We start from the raw sequence: 20,449 nt of genomic DNA on the forward strand, positions 1-20,449 counted from the left end.
GGACTAGTTTACGTCCGGAGTTCTTTACCCCAGAGAACGCCATCATTTAATTTTTTTGTATACTATACATATATAATAATAATATTGTGTTTATAAAAAATGCTTTCGATTATGTAATTAAATGATATCAACGTGTAGTATTATCTTTACGTTCCAATCAGTGAACAGTGACAACTATCGAGACCAGAAGCATCCGTCCTGATCCCGCGATCAAATAAAAATAAACTCTGGAGTACCTACGGATGATTAGTAAACTGTAACAGCTAACCTTGAAAGTTTTCTTATTAATTTGTTAATGATGCCATTAAAACGAAATTCGGAAGTATAAGTAGGCACTTTAGAATAACAAATCCAATTCAACAACTTTAAATGAAATGGAACCGGTCGGTTCAGAATTTCCGTTTTTTTTTTCTTCTGTTTCTTTTAACAATGTCAATAAAATTAGACGATTAACAATGAGAGTTACGCCCCGAAGCAAAAAATAAAATACGGCTTGTATTTAAAAATTCTTTTTTCAATCTTCTATTGAGTACCTAAATGAAGGTATTTTAAATGCATCAGAGAAATAGCAGATGCACGAAGAATATGTGGAACGTTATATGTTATAACATTTTCAATAGCAACATATTGCATAATTTTAGAAACGATTTAAAAAAATTGACCAAAACCATAAAATCTCTTTTGATACCTTCAAAATTTCTGAAGTCTAACACTCATCACTCACTCCTCAAACCAAGATGCGTTAGGGTATACGAGGTCTATTTAAAACTATCGCTGTTGTATTGTGTTTTTTCAGAAATTATTTATTTATTCATGAATATCCTTTTTCTCCCCTTCAAAGTAATCCCCACCAGATATTATTCACTTGTGCCAACGTTATTTCCAATCCTTGAAGCACTTCAAAAAATCATATTTTGTGATCTCCAGCTCCTCCTTCGATGCCGTCTTTATTTCCTCCACCGTAGCGTAGGGCCTCTTAAGAAAAGGTCATAGGCAGGCAGATCAGGGGAATACGGTAGCTCCGGCATAAGTGTGTCATTTTTGGCCAAAAATTCGCTCACAAGCAACGATTTGTAAGCAGGGACGTTATGATGGTGCAAAAGTCAATTTTGGTTTTCGGCGGATTGCTTGCTTCACGCAAACTGTGCATAACTTGCAAGTAATATTCCTTACTGACCGTTCTATCCTGTGACAATAATTTATACACTCTGCGATCTATGAATACTATAAGCAGAATCTTCACATTTGACTCAACTTTTTTCAGTCTTAGCTCGTTCGGCAGCGTCCATTAGGATGAATGAGCTTTGGTTTCCACGGCATAACCATAACCCCATGATTCGTCACCAATTATTACCCTCTGGAGCAAATTTGGTTCGTCGCGGACAGAGCACAAGAGGTCCTTAGTAATGTTAATGTGATGCTGTTTTTGGTCGAAATTGAGCAATTTTGGTACTAATTTCGCGGCGACTCGTCTCACGCCTAAATTATTGTTAAAAATCGAATGATAGGAGCTAATCGATATATTTAGGTTCTCAGCAACTTCTCTAACGGTGATTCAAACGATTTGCCAATGCCATTTCCATCATCAGACTTCATCTATGTTTTGTTCTGTTGTTGACGTGCTGCTGGGGCTTCCGGCACGCTCTTCGTCTTTTACATCTTTTCGGTTCTCTGAGAACATTTTGTACCAAACGTTGCTTCGGTCCAAGGTAGCTTCACCATATGCCACAGTTAACATTCGGAATGTATCCGCGCACTTAATTTTGTTTTTCACACGAAATTTGATACAGATTCTTTGATCCATTATTTGGAACAAGCAAAAAATCGAAAACGAGTGAAAATACATACATACAATTGGCTCTGGAAGCAAAGCAACTGTCAAAAATTAATTGAACATTCAACATGACCGAACGGTATAAGTGAGAGGAATGAGTATCAACATAACGTCACAAACAAATCGTAAATCGAATATATGTAACCATCGGAAATTCAAAATTCGCAATAATTTTTGAGCAGAGTTCGTATAATAAAGCACCGACTTAACTTTTATACTGACCAAAAATGGATTGAAATACTGACCAGTGAACCCGTTTTCCTTAAAAATCTCGTTTATTTTCTTCAAAACAGCTTTTCGTCTTATTACTGTGAGCATGCCTGTCAGGGCTTCACTTACTTAGATTCACCCAGTCCAAACCACCCGTTTACTTCATTTCAGTGATTTAGTGTGAAGGCAACGGGTTTAAACTGACGTCCCGCGTACAACATACGCCACATCTTTCTGCCAACAGTTCTAAAAGGTATATTCACGACTGTATGTTGGTATTTAAGAAAGGCAGCACAATAAATTCGTTCTGGAATGATGTATTACCACGGGCACGTCAGCTACAGCTGTTCTTGCAGCGTGATTTATTACGAATAATGGCCACATTTGTAAACTGCTCCAGAACGAACAGTTAAAAGTGTTTCGCAACCTCTGTATTAAATACTTTTGAAAGAGTTTTTTTTACTTAAACAACTCAATGGCCAATTCAAACTGGAATCGGGCGAATCTGGATAATACTGTTTCAAATCTATAATTACTTCAATGAATAGGAAATGTGAAAAAGAAATTAAAATCCAAAAATTTCATGTTTGGACAATAAATAATTAGTTCGCTATTTTGACTAGAAAATGTTTCATTCCATAAATTTATGTCATGGACCTATAAAAAGTTCGAGTCGTGAAAATTAGTTTAGTTATTAGAGGAAATCCAAAATACTTGGGTGCATTCCATACTTAGATAAACGCAACAATTATAGCTAAATCTCATAAAAAATCATCCTCTTCCCATAGGTGAAACCACTTCACTGTATGGATACTACATGTTTTCTGGTTCTCCAAAACCAAATCCGCAATCGATTTAATTCCAGAACGTCATGTGTTTAACATATTTTCAAAAAACCCATAATACAAGCCCAAAAGCTCCATTAGACGCTAGTGATCCTAAAGCCAAGGCAATATACCTGTCATAATTCCATACCCAATTATATGCAACCCTGAAATTTCAAAACCAATAAACTTGGAATTGAAAAACGCAACAACCTTATAATTCCATCCTTAATTGTCGTATGACGCAAGACCAAGAAAGCTGGATTTTTGTGGGACAGTGCTACAGTGTTCGTATAACTGGATGCCAAGCCCTGATTGGGTAGTATTATTTGACTCGATTCCAGCGAAAACATGGCTATTGTTGAGACAATCTCGCGTTGTTAATGCTCTTCTCAAACACTCACAGTAGGCGAAACATGTATCCGTTCTTAAGAAACATTTTCTGTTTGTTAGAGGTATCTCTTACGATTAGATCAGTACTTACCTACCACAGTCTCCTTTAGTATTTTTCTTCAATTTGAGATAGGCTATCGCATCATATTTTATATTTTCTCCTTTAAATAGAGGAAACCGCAAGCTTCTATTTCCTTTCATCCTGAAGGCAGTGCTGTTAACCCGCAGGGAACGTATATACAAGTACACCCTTGTACTACTATGTTGACTATATTTTAGTTCTGGCGAAGCTATAGGTCGAATTGAGGCGCTACTAACAACAATTTTCTCAATAGTATTTATTTAACTGTTACATGCATTGATCTTTATCTTTTGTTTCTGATGTTTGGGGTTGTGTGGTATCCATCTTGTTTTGGATATCCCTGTAGGACTAATTGACATATTTAGATATGGAGTTCAATTGGCACATCTATTTAACGGAAAACCATGCATGGAACCGTAATTAACCATTCCTAACATTGTCATTAGCAATGCTTCAACTCGATTTGCATGTTGCCTCACAAGGATATCCGAAACAAGATGGATATCGGACTATTGCAAACATTAGTAACATAATCATGGAACCACAGTTAATCTGTTCAAAAATTGTCATCTGCAGCGCCTTAATTCGATCTGCAGCTCGACCCGCAAAACGAGATGTATGCCACATAATCTGAAACATCAGTACCAGAAGACCATGCATGAAACTACAGTTAACCTATCCGAAAATCATCATTACCAATGCTTCAACTCGATTTACACGTTGCCCTACAAGAATATCTGAAACAAGATGGATGCCACACTATCTCAAACATCAGTAACATAAGCATGGAACCAGAGTTAATCTTTTCGAAAATTATCATCAGCAGCGGCTCAATTGGATCTGCAGCTCACCCCGCAAGGATATCTGTGACAAGATGGATACCAGATAATCTGAAACATCAGTACCAGAAGACCATGCATGGAACTACAGTTAACCTATCCGAAGAACGTCATCAGTATTGCCTCAACTCACTTTACAGCTCTCATTCCACCATACAATCTCAAACAGCAGCAACAGACGTCCTTGCATGGAATCACAGTTAATCTTTCCGAAAATTGTCATCAGCAGCGTATTAATTTAATCTAGAGGATTGCCAGAACAAAAAATTTACTCGCCAGTTAAAAATACAATGAAATAGGGATCCCTTCTTCGTGACGCTTCCAAGCTTATGATTCAATCTGGTGTGATTAAAGTAAAATTGAGGGAAAATTGAACCCAACCGTTCAAATAAACAAGCGAGTAGAACTTCCAACTCCTACTTTCCTGGTTAACATCAAACACTGAGTTAATTCTATTTAAATATCCAGAGGCAGCTATACTTAATAATAAGCAGAATTGATTTTTCTTTCATTGTTTGTTCACACACTTCAGTTCATACAGTTGTTTATTCGTTTAAATGGAATTTGTTATTGTTCGTATAGGTATTATCTTTTCACGAGAAATTTATCCTTTGGAAAACAAAAGTTAGTGTTTTAATAAATAAAATAAAACGTTTTTCCCCGAAAATTATTGTTGTGTCCAAGTATTTCTACCAATATCTCAAGATTTAATTGGAGAATAGCTTAAGGAAAGAATTTTTTGGGGTCATCTAAGTGTGGATTTAAGTAATGAGTTCTCCATAAAGTTTATCCGACGCACTCAGCAGAATCTCTCCATGAATTGAAAAAAAAAAATCAATAATATTGTATTTGGCTGAAGTAGAATTAATATCTTAATGAAATGAAACAAATAAAATAAAAATCAAAAATCAACAATATTGTATTTGGCTGAAGTATAATTGATCTTCTTATATGTAAATAATAATGGCTATTATTTTAATTTTCTTGTCTATTATAGATATGCATTTTTACGACGAATATCTGTATAAATAATACTTTGTGTAGTACTTTGTACTATGTAGCTTCGTAATTGGCGCGATGGATTACTAATAAAAGAAACATCATTACCGTCGAAACTTTGCTTTAAATTTAAGGCCTGATCAGATCAAAGGGCCCTTCCGATTTTCTAATGAATAGAATTAAACGTTGAGAGCGTACCTAACGACCCAATTTAATTCGCAATTCAGTTTCTTAATTTATCCTGTTGTAAATGTAAAGTTATATTTCCTGCATGAAACTGACAGTATCTATAGGTATGTATTTCTGAAACATCAAAGTGATTTTAGACAATGTATGTAAGTTTCTGTCTTTATTAGAAACATCTGTTAAAGCGTGAGAACGATTTCTTTAATGTTCGATTTCTATCAGAAACACTGTAAAAGTGTAAAATGTTTCAGAAGATAGCTTTACAAATAAAAAACGAAATATGGGCTGGGACATATAGTAGAAGTGAAACTTCAACGGACAAGTGGAAAAACGAAAAATTTTTACTGCAAGCATTACGGGCAGGTTTTCAAATTGTACAAGTACATTCATAATCTGTCCGTAAAACGTGAAGTAAAAATTTTGTTGCGATTTGTTTTTCCACTTGTCCGTTGAAGTTTCACTTCTACTATATGTCCCAGCACACATTTTGTTTTCACAGGTTTACTGCAAATTATGATTTGGTTTTTACACAGACCGCAAATAGAGGCAATGATGCCCAGCCACGTGGAGAGCAGAGGTAAGAAAGCAACAGCTGAGCACAGCACACGCCGCTAGGACTCTAGCGGACTCCCCGCTCTCCGCGCGGCTGCGCAGTATATCCATCTAGTCCAGCCTTTTGCCCTCTCTTCGCCGCCGCCAACCTTTCTCTCCTTCCGCCACTGCCGCCTCTCACCACGCGATATACCGTCTACCCCCTTCAGGCGCCCTTAACGCTTTTTCGTAACAAAAAAAATCGTAATACCCCGTCGTATATATAGAAGTTTCACTTCAATAACTGCTATTGTTTTAAAGTTTTAGGTCTAGCATGTACTGTGATTTGTTAGTTACCGCGACTAAAGTAAGAACACTGCTATAAATGTAACTACTTAAATATTAACAACCCATAAAAAATAATTGCTTGTCAAGTTGTCGAAATTGTTTTATTTGGAGCATTTAAGGAATGTAAGGCACCAGTTTTACTAGTGGTATATATTTAATAATTGTCAAATATTATGCGAAATCAACTTAATTGCATCCCACTACAGATATCCTCAGGTTAATGAGGAAAAATTTGTTGCTGCCGCCTTTACACCCTCGCCGGGGATCGAACCAGGTTCTCGGCTTTACGCACCAGTACTCACATCACTAAAGAACGAATTTTTCCTCATTATTTGTTACCTCTCGTTGCTTAGTGGTAATGCCAGAAGCCCGGGTTCGATTCTCGGCGGAGGTGCGACAGCAACAACGAATTTTTCCTTATTTACTTAAGGTAATCTATAGTGGGATGAAATTAAGTGTCACATTCCAAAAGACAAATACTGACGTTAAAATGTAGAATGAAATTTGCCCCAAAAATTGTTGTTCAGGTTATTTCTGCACTGGATTTTCAGGTTGAAGTAGGTAAGTTTTTCTTTTGTACATCCGATTCCAAATAATATTAGAAGCCATTTCGCGACTTCCTCTTACAATAAGTACATTTTCTTTAACTTCCTATTCACTCACCTCTTCGACAACTTCGTTTACTCTCAGATATGAAGGAGTTGGACTTGGACCATTATTGTTCTTCTACGTACAAAACAAACGCTAGGTACGTAATACAAAGTGTTGTTTTATAAGAAATACTTTTCAACTGACTTTGATGACGTACGACCAATTGACACAGATTATAAAGAAATTGCATTTACGTTTTCGATATAGACATCGTCTGTAATGGCAACAGTACGTTAAATTCACTTATAAAGTAGAAAATACGATAAAATCTACAATCGATCGCTTTAATAAATGTAGTCAGGTAGGGTCTCCCATTTATTTTATGAACCAAGGATTACAATTTTTTTACGCATTTCCGTTACAGAACGTGTTGTTAGGAGAAAGAGGAAAAATTAAAATTCCGACCACGATTTGAACATATTTTTTTCTTTATATGTAAACGCGATACGTTCTTAAGTGACTTAGCAGAAAATTGCAAATATGAAAGCAATTATTAGATTCATGCATTATTCATCATCCAACATGCTATATTGGCTGATTCGTTGGTACCATATAAAGTTCTGCCACGGATGTTGCCGATAAAAAAGGAAATTTGAATAATGACGGGGTAAAAAAACTGGATTTACATTTATCTAATGTTAACAACATAAATAAAGTTGGTCTTACGAATGAATAGTGTTGGATTCCCGAGGAAGATGTCCTCGGACCCACCTACCAATGCCCCTCCACCTCAGACCGTTCTAGGATCGATTAAGGTCCCCTTCAGCCATATGTGTTTGCGTATGTTATATGATTATGATTTTCGTTGAGTCTTTATGCACGATGCGTGGGTATTTGTATCATCCTGTCTTTCCTTTATTTTCTTTATTTTTTTTCGTCATGTTTTTACGATGCTGAAAAGTTAAAGTTCTAGTTTATATAATGGTCGTTCGAGATTCTTTTAATTATTAAAATAGTGATCACTAAATATTAAAAAGAAATATTTCTTTTCTTGGAGAGCATTAAAAGGAATTAAAAAAAATCGTGATTTGGTATACAAATTTCAGAATATTTACAATTTCATACGTGGACAATAGCAATATGACGAGAATAAGAATTAAAAATGGCGAAACTAAGTTTTTAACCTCAAAGCACTATCACAGAATAAAACTTTAAAAACATGACATTTTATTATTTACAGGCATATATTGAATGTTTACAAAGAACTGACCGATAAAAACTGCTGACCGAATTTAGTTCTATCGTTGACCTAAAGATGTGTTCAAGAAAGTTTGAAAAGGGTAGGTAGGTACCCATTAAAAAAAACTAGAACTCGGCCGCTTTATTAGTTCCCAACAACACAACGGTATCTTTGAATCAATATTTTTGTAACATTACAATGTTCGATTTCCAGCTCGTACTTGTTGAAACTTAAGAAAGGAAAACATATCGAAAAAAAAGACATAATGTATTCAGACTTATCGATGTGTACTCGCGTCCTTCGACGTTCGACTATTTCACATTTTCCGACACTCGATGCGAGGGAAAGTTCTTCGATCAGAAAATAAAGACGAATGTGCATGACATACTTTCACGCTTCTTGCTGAATGGATGTGTGATGTATTCAGCCGTAATATAACCCTACGACTCGTGTGGATTATAGACTGGAGGATGAAAAACGCGTAATAGTCGACGTAATGCATAAATTTGAGTTAGAATTTCATACTGATATATATTACACTGACAAATACGTTTATATGGTAAAATTATTTCTTGTTCAACAGGTTTAATGAGTTTGGTTAGTTTAAGGGAGCTATCAAAGAAGAACACATTCACTAAACCACAATACAAAGATTCTCTATAGTTGGTTCGCTTCTTTGGTCTGCACAAAATATCCACATCTTTTGCAGGACATCATAAATTAACTTTATATGCGATGAACTGCCATATACGACGACGCTTCAATAGCTTTACGGAAGTGTTTAAATACAAAATGATTTTGTACTGTGGATTCAGGATAACACTCTGTCAGTCTGTGCTCAGCGGGGAACTCGTAGATTAATTGGTGAAATGTCGACAGGAGAGGGATGTATGGACGTGACTGAGAAGTGAGCCAACTGATACTGTGACCAATTCACAGTATAAAGATTCTGTACAGTAGGTTCACTCCTTTGACCTACTTAAAATAACGAGATTTTTTGCAGGCAATCGTAAATTAAATTTATGTGCGCAATGTACGACGATGTTTCAATAGCTTTACGGAATTGTTTAAATACAAAATGATTTTGTACTGTGGATTCACGACAACACTATATAAGCCAGTCCGTGCTCAGCGGGGAACTCGTAGATTAAGTGGTGAAATGTTGGCAGGAGAGGGATGTACGGACGTGACTGAGAAGTGAACAATTCACAGTATAAAGATTCTGTACAGTAGGTTCACTCCTTTGACCTACTTAAAATAACGAGATTTTTTGCAGGCAATCGTAAATTAAATTTATGTGCGCAATGTACGACGATGTTTCAATAGCTTTACGGAATTGTTTAAATACAAAATGATTTTGTACTGTGGATTCACAACAACACTATATAAGACAGTCCGTGCTCAGCGGGGAACTCGTAGATTAAGTGGTGAAATGTTGGCAGGAGAGGGATGTACGGACGTGACTGAGAAGTGAACCAACTAATACTGTGACTAGTTCACAGTATAAAGATTCTGTACACTAGGTTCACTCCTTAGACCGACTTAAAGTAACGAGATTTTTTGCAGGCAATCATATATTAAATTTATGTGCGCAATGTACGACGACGTTTCAATAGCTTTACGAAACTGTTTAAATAAAAAAATGATTTCGTACTGTAGATTCACTATGACATTCTGTACAAGCCAGCCCTTGCTTACCGGGAAAGTCGTAGATGAATTGGTGAAGCCTCGGCAGGGAAGGGATGGATGGGCGTGACTGAGAAGTGAACCTGCTTATACTGTGATCAAACCATAGTATGAGGATTCTATACAGTAGTTTCACACACCTTGTCATTTTCGTTAAATTTTATAAAACTCGGAAATTTACTTGGTCTGTCTCTTTTGCACTTACGAGATTTACATTAAGCCATCCTGTTGTGAAAATATATCTGACGATCATAGTAATAGGGACACGCAGCGAGAGAAAATGGTAAAAATCTTCTCCATTAAAAGGGTAATATCGATAGAAAGTAAATCAGTACAAGGCCAATTTGTCGTTATTTTTACAAAAACTAACAGTGTTCTCATTCTGTCATACAACAATACCATTTGAGTGGTTGGTTGATTTTTGTTTCTAGTTTTTTGTTCTTGCACACCAAGAGTGTCCAATAAGTGGTACCTTAAGTAGAAATAACGACATGAAAGGAAAGAATAATCGAGGTAGCGTGAGTTGTACTAAAAGCCCTTTTGTCTTTTATTAGGCAAAAGTGGACAGTAAAAAGGACCTTCCTGGCGACATGGAGGCTATTTTGAAAAAAAAAAAAACAGGAAGTGAGACGTTTTTGTCTGAAACATTACCTACTCTCTCAACTCATGTCAATGAGGACTCCAATTTGTTACGAGTTAAACAAGACTGAGTTTTATTATATTCAGTTCAAGTTTTTTATTTTTGAAGGTAGTATACACAAGGCCTTCCCTTTTCTTGTAAAATAAATAGTGTATATGTTAAATTGATTTAAATTAAAGTGACTGATTTTACAATTAGATATCTAGGAAGTCAGATAAATCAGGGCATAGGCAGTAGTAGGGACATAAAGCAGAAGATAGCGCCAGGTCGAGTCGCCTTCAATAAAAAAAAGTCCCTTCTATGCTCGCGAAAGATTAATTTAGAAATTCGAAAAAGATTGTTAAAGGTGTATGTCTGGAGCACGGCGATGTACAGTTGCGAAACATGGACGGTGGACGCGGCGGAAAAGAGAAGGTTATAAGCGTTCGAAATGTGGTGTTACAGGCGAATGATGAGGATACCGTGGATAGAGAAGGTTAGAAATGAAGGGGTATTAGAAAGAATAGGAGAACAAGGGACTTTATGAAAGTTAATAAGAAATAGGTGAGATAGGTTGGTAGCACACTTTCTCATGCATGAAGGTCTAGTTAGAGACATTAGAGACAGGCAACATAAGTCAAGAGGAGTAGAGATAGATCTAGATTAGATTACTGTTCGCAAATAGTTAGGGATGTGGGATGTTCTAGTTTTAGGGAAATGCGAAGGTTAGCTCAGGATAGGAAGGAGTAGAAATGCGTGTCCAATCAATCTTAGGACTAATGACCTTATGATGATGAAATTTTCTCAAACGTTTCTCACAATAATTCAGTTCAATTTAATTCAATCCTATGAAGGTACAGGAAACAGTCAAGACTGGTTGGACACGCACCTCCACTCTTTCCTATTCTGAGCTAATCTTCGCATTTCCCTAAAGCTAAAGCAACCCACATCCTTAACTACTATATTTGCGAACAGTAGTCTAATCTAGGTCTACCTCTGCACTTCCTAACTTCTGTTTCTGCCTCTAATATGTCTCTGACTAGACCTTCATGCCTTAGAAGGTGTCCCACTAACCTATCACGCCTATTTCTTATTGACTTCCATATAGTCCTCTGTTCTCTTACTGTTTCTAATACCTCTTCGTTTCTAACCTTCTCTATCCACGGTATCCTCATCATCCGCCTATAACACCACATTTCAAACGCTTCCAACCTTTACTTTTCCGCCGCGCCCACTGTCCATGTTTCACACCCGTACAGCGCCGTGCTCCAGGCATGCACCTTTAACAACCCTTTTCTAATTTCTAAATTAACCGTTCGCGAACATAGAAGTGACCTCTTTTTATTGAAGGCGACTCGACCCTGTGCTATCCTCTGTTTTATATCCTTACTACTCCTTCCGTCCTGACTTATCTGACTTCCTGAATAGCTAAAATCGGCTACTTCTTCTAGTTTTTCGTTTCCTATCTTTATGTTCGCTCTTTCCCTACTTTTCCTTCCCTTGCAAATCAGTATTTTTGTTTTATTTTTATTTATTTTCATAAAGTACTGTTTTGTCGATACCGTTTCCATTTTATTTAAAGCTATCTCTAACTCCTCCTTGCTGGATTCTAATAAAACAGTAATCCATCTAAAAAGACATATAAAAATCGGGAAACGGAATCTTACCAAGTTTTTTAATTTGTGATTCATACCTAGTTGCTTTTACTGATGAGCAAAGCAAAACCAAAACTAAGACTGTCCCAATCTTGGTTTTGGTCTTGGACATACAAGATAAAAAGCAGTGATTCCAATATTACGCCTACTCTACCTACTACTGCGATAGAGAGTTTTATTTGAATTCCACTAGAATGTAACATTGTACTACAGATGGCGTTTACCGCGCCATTTGTAGGATTCATAAAACATTTATTTACCATTCTCCAATTCTACTCACATGTATTCAAGCATAAGGTTTACTGCAAAATGAAATTCTGGGAGTTAGTTAAGTGCGTTTAACTAATTTAGCATAGCACAGAGCTGGCGTGATAGAGTTTATTAAGGAAACAATTTATAGGCAGCACATGCAGAAGAAATAACCACTACATCGTATGCCTACTTCGCATTTTCCAGTGCAGTATATTTTAAGAACAAATTATTAGTTGTACGTAAAAGTTGAGTCGTAGTGTGTGCCGTTATGCTTCCGCAAAAACAAACAATTCGCAACTAGCATTTCTTATTTACGTAACCGCTTCTCATAAAAATTAATGGATCTTGCAAAAATAAAGTCAGCTTTACTGTTCTGGAACTGTGAACAATATCAATCTTGCATACACGTAAGTATGTACGTATAAATAGTATCAAAGAACTAGTGCCTCAAATGGCACAACGATAGTAGAATACACTATCTTTGCTGTATCAACAATGCAATGAAAATAAACAGAGAAACTTTAGAGAAAGCAATAAAACTCAACGAACTAGTAAATTCGGTCGGTAGGGATTTTTAATGGCAATGTTGCTATTTTCGTTTACTTAAAAATGTCTGGATACCCAGTAGTGATGTATATTTATATTGCTTTTGATATCAAACTGAATGAATTACAAAATATTTTAATATGATAAACAAAACGTCAGATGTTTTAAACTCAATTTTACGCAACAAGGACTTTGCTTTTTACGTAGACATAGGAATTAAGGAATAAAACATAAACTAGCAGGTTGGAGACTGTCAAAGGGAAAGCAGTGAAGTAGCAAGTACTGTCTAGTGCTCCGTCCTCCGTCCGTATATTTCTATGTCTATGGTTTTTTGAATGAGTTTCTACCATCAGAATTTCAGGAACTGATGAATACCGATCAATCAGCAAGATAGGTAATAGGTAGTTATAGAATTTTAATTTGTATATAGAGATCTCGTTGTCTACTGAAAAGAGAGAAAAGATGTTTCGTCCCAAGAGAACACCTGGGGACTCATCAGTAAAGTTGACGACCTTAGACAGCTGGAGACCTGTGGGTTGTGTGGTGCGAACTGACGCAAAACAGGCGGGTCGCCACAGGACTCCTTGCCCAGTTTCGACGGCGGCGAAGGAGGAGAGACGATACCGAAGATGTCGAGTCGGAAGGCAAGAAGGGCGAAGTTGAAAAGCCATCATGGATTTCCGAATTCTCCACTCTCTTTTTTGAGTAACTTGGGGCGCGTTGTGCGTGTGTACGATGGTCGTTGAGATGGCTAGAAGCGTTGCTAGACGGGAGATCTTTGAGCGGGTTGCGTTTGTGGGATTAGCAGCGTATGCATGAACCCAGCGTGGAGGATGCGGAGATAGGGAGGCTGGGTTGTTTTTATACATTGTCGAGGTCACCAATGTAGATATCTGGAGACCCGTGGGGTGTGTGGCGAGAAGTGGCGCGAGACAGGCGGGTCGCCACGTGTATATGGAAGATGTGATCAATATTATTAAAGACGTGCAGGGACAAAATATTACTACGCTTAGATTTGCAGATGAAATAGCAGTATTAGAGTCTAGCAAGGAGGAGTCTCTCTGTTTAGGTGGGAAACGTGGACGCTATATGTTCGTGATCGTAGACAGAAAATGAGGAGGTATTACAAAGAGTAGGAGGAAGAGGTCATTATAGAAAGATATGACATAAAGTGAGACACATATTAACAGCAAAAACAGGAAGTAAGGGAGATAGAAGCAGAATTACACTAGGTTTAGTAACTAGCAAAATTGGTCTCGGTCTTGTGGTCTTGTGAAAATACAAGACTGTCTTTATACTAGAAAGACCAAGACCAAACGAACAAAACCAGGATTAAATCCAAAACGGAATATGTAGAAGTCAAAGGCAAAATACGCAACATTAAATGAAAAATTATTAGTTGCGGTGGATTTGTGAGTTAAATTATTTGAAGCAAGTGTAATATATTCTTCTTTTTGAACAAAATCTTAAAAAACAAGTAGGTATTAAATTAAATGAGCAAGACCAGGAATTAACACGCAAGACCAAAGCCAAGAGCGAGACTACCTAGGCTATATTAGCAAAATCAATACCACGACCAAGATTAGAAGTATTTGAGTACCTAAGATCAAAATCGAATAGGCAAGACCCAAAACTGCTACAGTCTTTGTCTTAGTCTTGCTTTGCTCATCAGTAACTAGACTACTTTTCGCAAATAGTTACAGATCTAGGATGAGTCGAATCGAGAAGTACGAAGATTAGCTAAAGATAGACAGAAGTGGAGGCGCGTGTCTATCCAGTGTCATCTCCGTCATTTTCAGAAAGAAAGAGTACCTACTTGACATGAGCTTCCCATACGATATATAATTCCTTAAGTATCTGGTCTGGATTTTTCAAACCTTGTAATAAGCTGAATGTCGATTATTTACAAATTGAAACAAAACAATGTCGATATTTTTCAGGTAGATATTTAAAGTGAGTATATTATTTCTACTAATGAAACGGTAGCGATTGCAACTTTCAGTTCTAATTATAGTTTTCATAATGTCGATGTTAATAAGCCTATTCTTCTGGAACAAAAGCGCATAAATTATTTGTCAAACGGATATCGCATTGAACAGAAAATAATTAATTTGAATATCGTTAATTGCAATTGAAAAAGAAGCAAATTAGTCGTATTTTAATGATGCAGTAGATAAAATAACGCTTTTCATGTTTTGACAACCTTTTAGTATTTTTTTTATTGGAGGTCGCTTAAAATTCTTACCTTATACCATGAAATTCTATACGGTTACGAAACTTGGACAATAGACACAGAAAAAATGGAAGATATTGGAAAAAGAACAGGGGACGCTATAAATTTTCTAGTACTACTATAATAACATGTAACAGAAACAATAGTTTTAGCATTAACTCTAAGCTTTTGAATCGACGCCTTCGTCCATGAACATTTTATCAAGCTATATTTCGATTCATCATCACCATAAGGTCATGGGTCCTAAGACTGGTTGGACACGTACCTCCACTCTTTCCTATTCTTAGCTAAATTTCGCATTTCCCTAAAACTAGAACAACCCACATCCTTAACTATTTGTGAACAGTAATCTAATCTAGGTCTACCTCTACCCCTCCTAACTCCTGTTTCTGCCTCTAACATGTCTCTGACTAGACCTTCATGGCTAAGAAGGTGTCCCACCAACGTATCTCGCCTATTTCTTATTGACTTCCATAAAGTCCTCTGTTCTCCTATTCTGTCTAATACCTATTCATTTCTAGCCTTTTCTATCCACGTCATCCTCATCATTCGCCTATAACACTACATTTCGAACGCTTCTAACCTTTTCTTTTCCGCCACGCCCACCGTTTATGTTTCGCACCCCTACAGCGCCGCACTCCAAACATACACCGTTAACAAACTTTTTCGAATTTCTAAATTAACTTATTAATGACTTCTTTTTATTGAAGGCGACACGACCCTACGCTATCCTCTGCTTTATAAACCTACTCCCTACTACTCCTTCCTTCCTGACTTATCTGACTTCCCAGATATCTAAAATCAGCTACTTCTAATTTTTCGTCTCCTATCTTTATATTCGCTCTTTCCCTACTTTTTCTTCCCTTGCATACCAGTATTTTAGTTTTACTTTTATTTATTTTTGATTGTTTTTTATTAAATTATTATAGATTAGAGTTTTAAATGGATAAATGTTAAAATTAAATAATAACAAAAAATGCTTATCTGTCCTTTTACTATTTGAAAAAGAATCTTTTTACGACATGAAATGGAAAGAGAGTAGAATTCGTCATACTTACCAAAATTGTAAACAAGTCGTACAGACGAGCTTTATTGCTGCTAACATATGCGACCTTCTACATAGTATTATATCATAAGATTTTGATAAATCCAGAAATTTATTGTGCATACAGATGATATACAACACGATGGTATTTAGCATGACGGTTGTTCCTTGTAAAAAATTACCTTATATTTAGGGTCTATCAAAAAACACATTTACACAAAAGACAAGAACAAACAACATACTTTATTTAGGGCATATGAATAAAAGCTGACAAAAGGGACATTGTACGAACTATAGAAACTGTTTGCTATTAGTTTTTTTTGATATCTACATCAATTGATTATATCAGTACCTACATTTAATATCGAAATAAAAGAAAACAAGAGGAACATTTCACAAATTTTATTTGAGCAACTCAAACATTTAACTGCGAGCCTATGTATTATAATAAATACTTAGTTATCTGTTACTTAATTTAGGTATATGATTTTGTACTTGCCCTATTTATGTCATTTTTCCGTGTATTAACTGATATGGATTGACTACCGGTCACTTATTTTCAAACTGCGTGTAGTTTAACTCCTTTCAGACTCTTCTTGATTACCCTTGGAATTTAATTCCTTTTATTCTTTTTCTAGAGTAGTCGGGGATATATGAAATTGTTGGTGGTATGAAATATGTTGGGCAAACTAGGGGCTTAATTTATGTTAAGTTCAAATAGCTTTTAACTCATGCCAGGTTTGGTAGAAACGAAAGATCCAGTGGTGTCTGTCATATTTTTACCGAATTCCTACTTCTCTTCCCCTGTATATCAATATTTGTTTTACTTTTACTTCCATATTATACTGTTTTGTCATTATCGCTTCCATTTTAGTTAATGCTATCTCTAACTCATCCTTGCTGGATGCTAATACTGCTATGTCATATGCAGATCTAATCATACTAATCTATTCCCCTGTAGAAATATATATCCCAAATTATCCTGTCATTAATGGTGAATACTATAACATCGGTTAGTATTTAAATATTCAACCTGTCTTTAGTTTTTAATTCTTTTCAATCCCTGATGAAGATAAAACCTTTTTACCGAAAAGTACTTCGGACGCTTAGTGGCGTATTTTGGCGATGTGGATTGAGCTATTTAGAGTGCCAATGTTTTCCAGTTTTCTGGTCATTTTTGTATTGTACTCTATATTTATATAGATATGATTTATGACTGGGCTATGGGCTATCGGCCGGTAAATCAAACGTGCCGTGTTATAGATTTTAGCTTACTCGCATCCGTTTGTAACACAAACAAATGAAATATTAAATGATTTCCATTTGTTTCTACTGTTCTCCTTGTAAAATTTCATGGTGTATATGTACCCGTGTGTATGTAGAACTAATGTAAATGGAATTAGCCTCTAGGCTGAACACATACTTGGAAATACATTGTAACCAACATACATATGATACATCATTGTGCTTGTGTTTGCTGGATAATTTTCGGTTTGATTATACAAAGGACCTTTGAAAGGAACAATGGATCCGATTGTTTGCTTTGGTCCTTTCCGTGTGATGCTAATGGAATATTGTTAAGGGTATCATGGAAACGTACCTACGGTAAAACGAAACTTGTTTTAATTCCTCTGGGAATCGATTTGGTGGCGGTGATTTGAACAGGAAAAGTTTTAAAAATTCGTTGAAAGCAATCATCGGATGTGTGCATTACAGAATAGAACGGTTCCCTACGGTTGTCTGATTAAACTGAAGCGAATTAATTAATTAATTAAAAGTTCAAGTAGAAGAAACGTATAATAACGAAAAAAGCGACAACAGAATTTACAATTAAAAGAAATCTAAATGACGAGCACGAAAATGTTTTACTTCCTCTTGTTTTTTTGTTTATCTATCATCGTTCTGTTAAGCTTGACGGTGATGTTTGTTTTAAGCTAACGAAAAAAAAAAGGGTCTTCAAATAATAAGATGCTAAGGGTAAAAATATGGGTCCTGCAAATTGGCTTTTCAGCGAAAGAACAGAATTTTAATTTCTTTACATCTGGAGGTTAAACAGGAGTTTCAGGCTTAAGTTACCTCTCTGTTAATTTTCTGTTTAAATAGAATGTTATTTTGTATAATGAATTTGGGTCGGCAGGACTTTTCGTAATACGGTTTACAGATACACAAGGATAGCGTAAGACGTTAGCGTTTTCGTTAACACATTCGAATAAATAAAAAAGGTAAAGGATAGTAAAAGACTGCTTTGTTAAAATTCTTAAACTGGAAGCTTATTTTTTCAACGTACATTCTTTCTTTCAAAAGTAAGTTGTTTTAGTCAATTTAATTTCAACCTATTTATAAATGTATAAATACATATTTACATAGCTGAGGGTTTCAGTTCTTGTAAATCCATCACAAAAACAGAAAACACAACTTAAAGATTATTGATTGAGTCCACACTATGACTTCTTCAAGACGATGAAATTTCTTCGGGTGTTAAGAAATACAATTTATAACCGATACCTTTTCTGTTATTGTTAATCTAGCATATTAATATGTGATTATGATTTATTCTGCTACTTTTTTTATTATTAATAGGAATTAAACTTATATCATTCGAAAGGCAATTTGCACAAAGGAAGATGTAAAAGTGCCTAGCTTTCAGGAGGTGATAGGGCGCTACAAAACGTGAAAATTAAGTAAATGTTTGTATGTCCGAAAATTCATTGTTTTTAAGGAAAACGTAGTTGAAATACAGGTAGATTCAATCCCGGCCCTGGTAGAGAAATACGACCCGCAACGCTGCACTCAATCAACTGGTGATTATCAGCATCAGTGTAATATTTGTTTTGTATTAAATAGCACATGCGAAAAAGGAGAGAACGTTAACCGTTGTAATGTGACAGTGTGGCAAATTTTAATGGGACAGTTGCTGCATCCTTATCGTTTGCAGAGAGTACAACCCTTGTTTGAAATTGATTATCAGCCGCGAGTGGATTTGTATTGGTAGTTTCGAAAGAAAAGTGCTTCAAAACCTAATTTTATTCATATTAGGATGTTGTTTACAGACAAATTTACTTCACGCGCAACGAAATTTTAAATTTTTACAATAATCATTGTTGGTACGACCCAAATTCGCATGTCGTACATTCTGCGCAATTTCAAGAACTGTTTTCGGTAAATGTATGGTGCGAAATTTTTGCAGACTTAATTGACATTTTTGGACCTCTCCTGACGCATTTCGTGACCCAGGACATTTTAAAATACCTCTTTATAGAGCGATCTGGGTTTTATTCTCGGTTCATGCAATATGTACTCCTTTTCTTTCTTCTTAATTTATGCTAGGTAAAATTAAGTGACGCAATAGATAATTGTTGAATTTGTAAATATGTACATAAAGCTGTAGATAATATTGCTAGAAATTAGACAGGATCTGTGATAAAATTCTAATCATCTTTTCATTCGTGAAAGAAAAGTGTTAAACGCTAAAATCGCTTGTATTGCTATTAGTGAAAAGATAAGTTCAATCAAATGTGTCGGTAAAACTGGGTTATGTCAACGGAAGTAGACCTCATAGATAACAGCTTTCTTTTGGATCTGCGAATGGATTGTCAAGAAGACGTTTTGTAAAAGGCACTCGTTTGACAAGTCATCGGAAACAGATGGAGGAAAAAAAGTCCTCAAGACCCTTCCGTTCTGTCCTTTGAAACAGAAAGCAAGAAAAGAACGTGACAGAAACGTTTCCAGAATTACGGATACATCGATTCATTCTTTTGAAAAAAAAAAAAAACTAAAAGCTTGTTCGGTTGTGATTTCTTGAAAGTATTACTATCTCACGGGGTTTTGTTTTCAATAACAATTAAACTATAAACTATAAAACATCTCGATATTTTTGCTGTCACGAACTGTTACTGAACTAATAGCTGTTGTTAACAAGAAAATCAGGTTTAATAAAAATTGTCGCTAATAAATTGAGAAATCGGACATAAAGGTGACTTCTTCACCAAATTAGTGCGAATAATTTCTGGATAAGTCAAAACAAAAAGAAATAAGTCATGTGTCTGCGATCGGTTAATTTGGAAATTTGAAGAAATTTTGGTTTGCTAAATACTGCTCTGTCATCATCGTATGGTCGTCAGTCCTAAGACTGGTTGGGCATGCACCTCCACTCTTTCCTTCCCGAAATACTGCTCTATGAAGGTGCAAAATGTGAACAGTACGTGGCAGAAAAGAGAAGTTAGTGAGTTGTGGTATTATAATAATTATAATAAATACAGTGAACAAAAAAAGCTGGAAAAGAGGAGGTTTTAGAAGCGTCAAGATAACAAAGAGCACTATGAAAGTGAATATGGAA

The 20,449-nt window shown here is 35.8% G+C and overlaps 1 protein-coding gene across 1 annotated transcript in view; it reads left to right on the forward strand.

The window, feature by feature from the left end:
* The window catches only part of LOC108736187 (eye-specific diacylglycerol kinase), a 275,242-nt gene that overhangs the window by 61,101 nt on the left and 193,692 nt on the right, over nt 1-20,449 (forward strand). The gene's annotated exons all lie outside the window — the stretch shown is intronic.

Source organism: Agrilus planipennis, unplaced genomic scaffold (genome assembly GCF_000699045.2).
Source record: "Agrilus planipennis isolate EAB-ADULT unplaced genomic scaffold, Apla_2.0 scaffold100, whole genome shotgun sequence".
NCBI lineage: Eukaryota > Metazoa > Arthropoda > Insecta > Coleoptera > Buprestidae > Agrilus > Agrilus planipennis.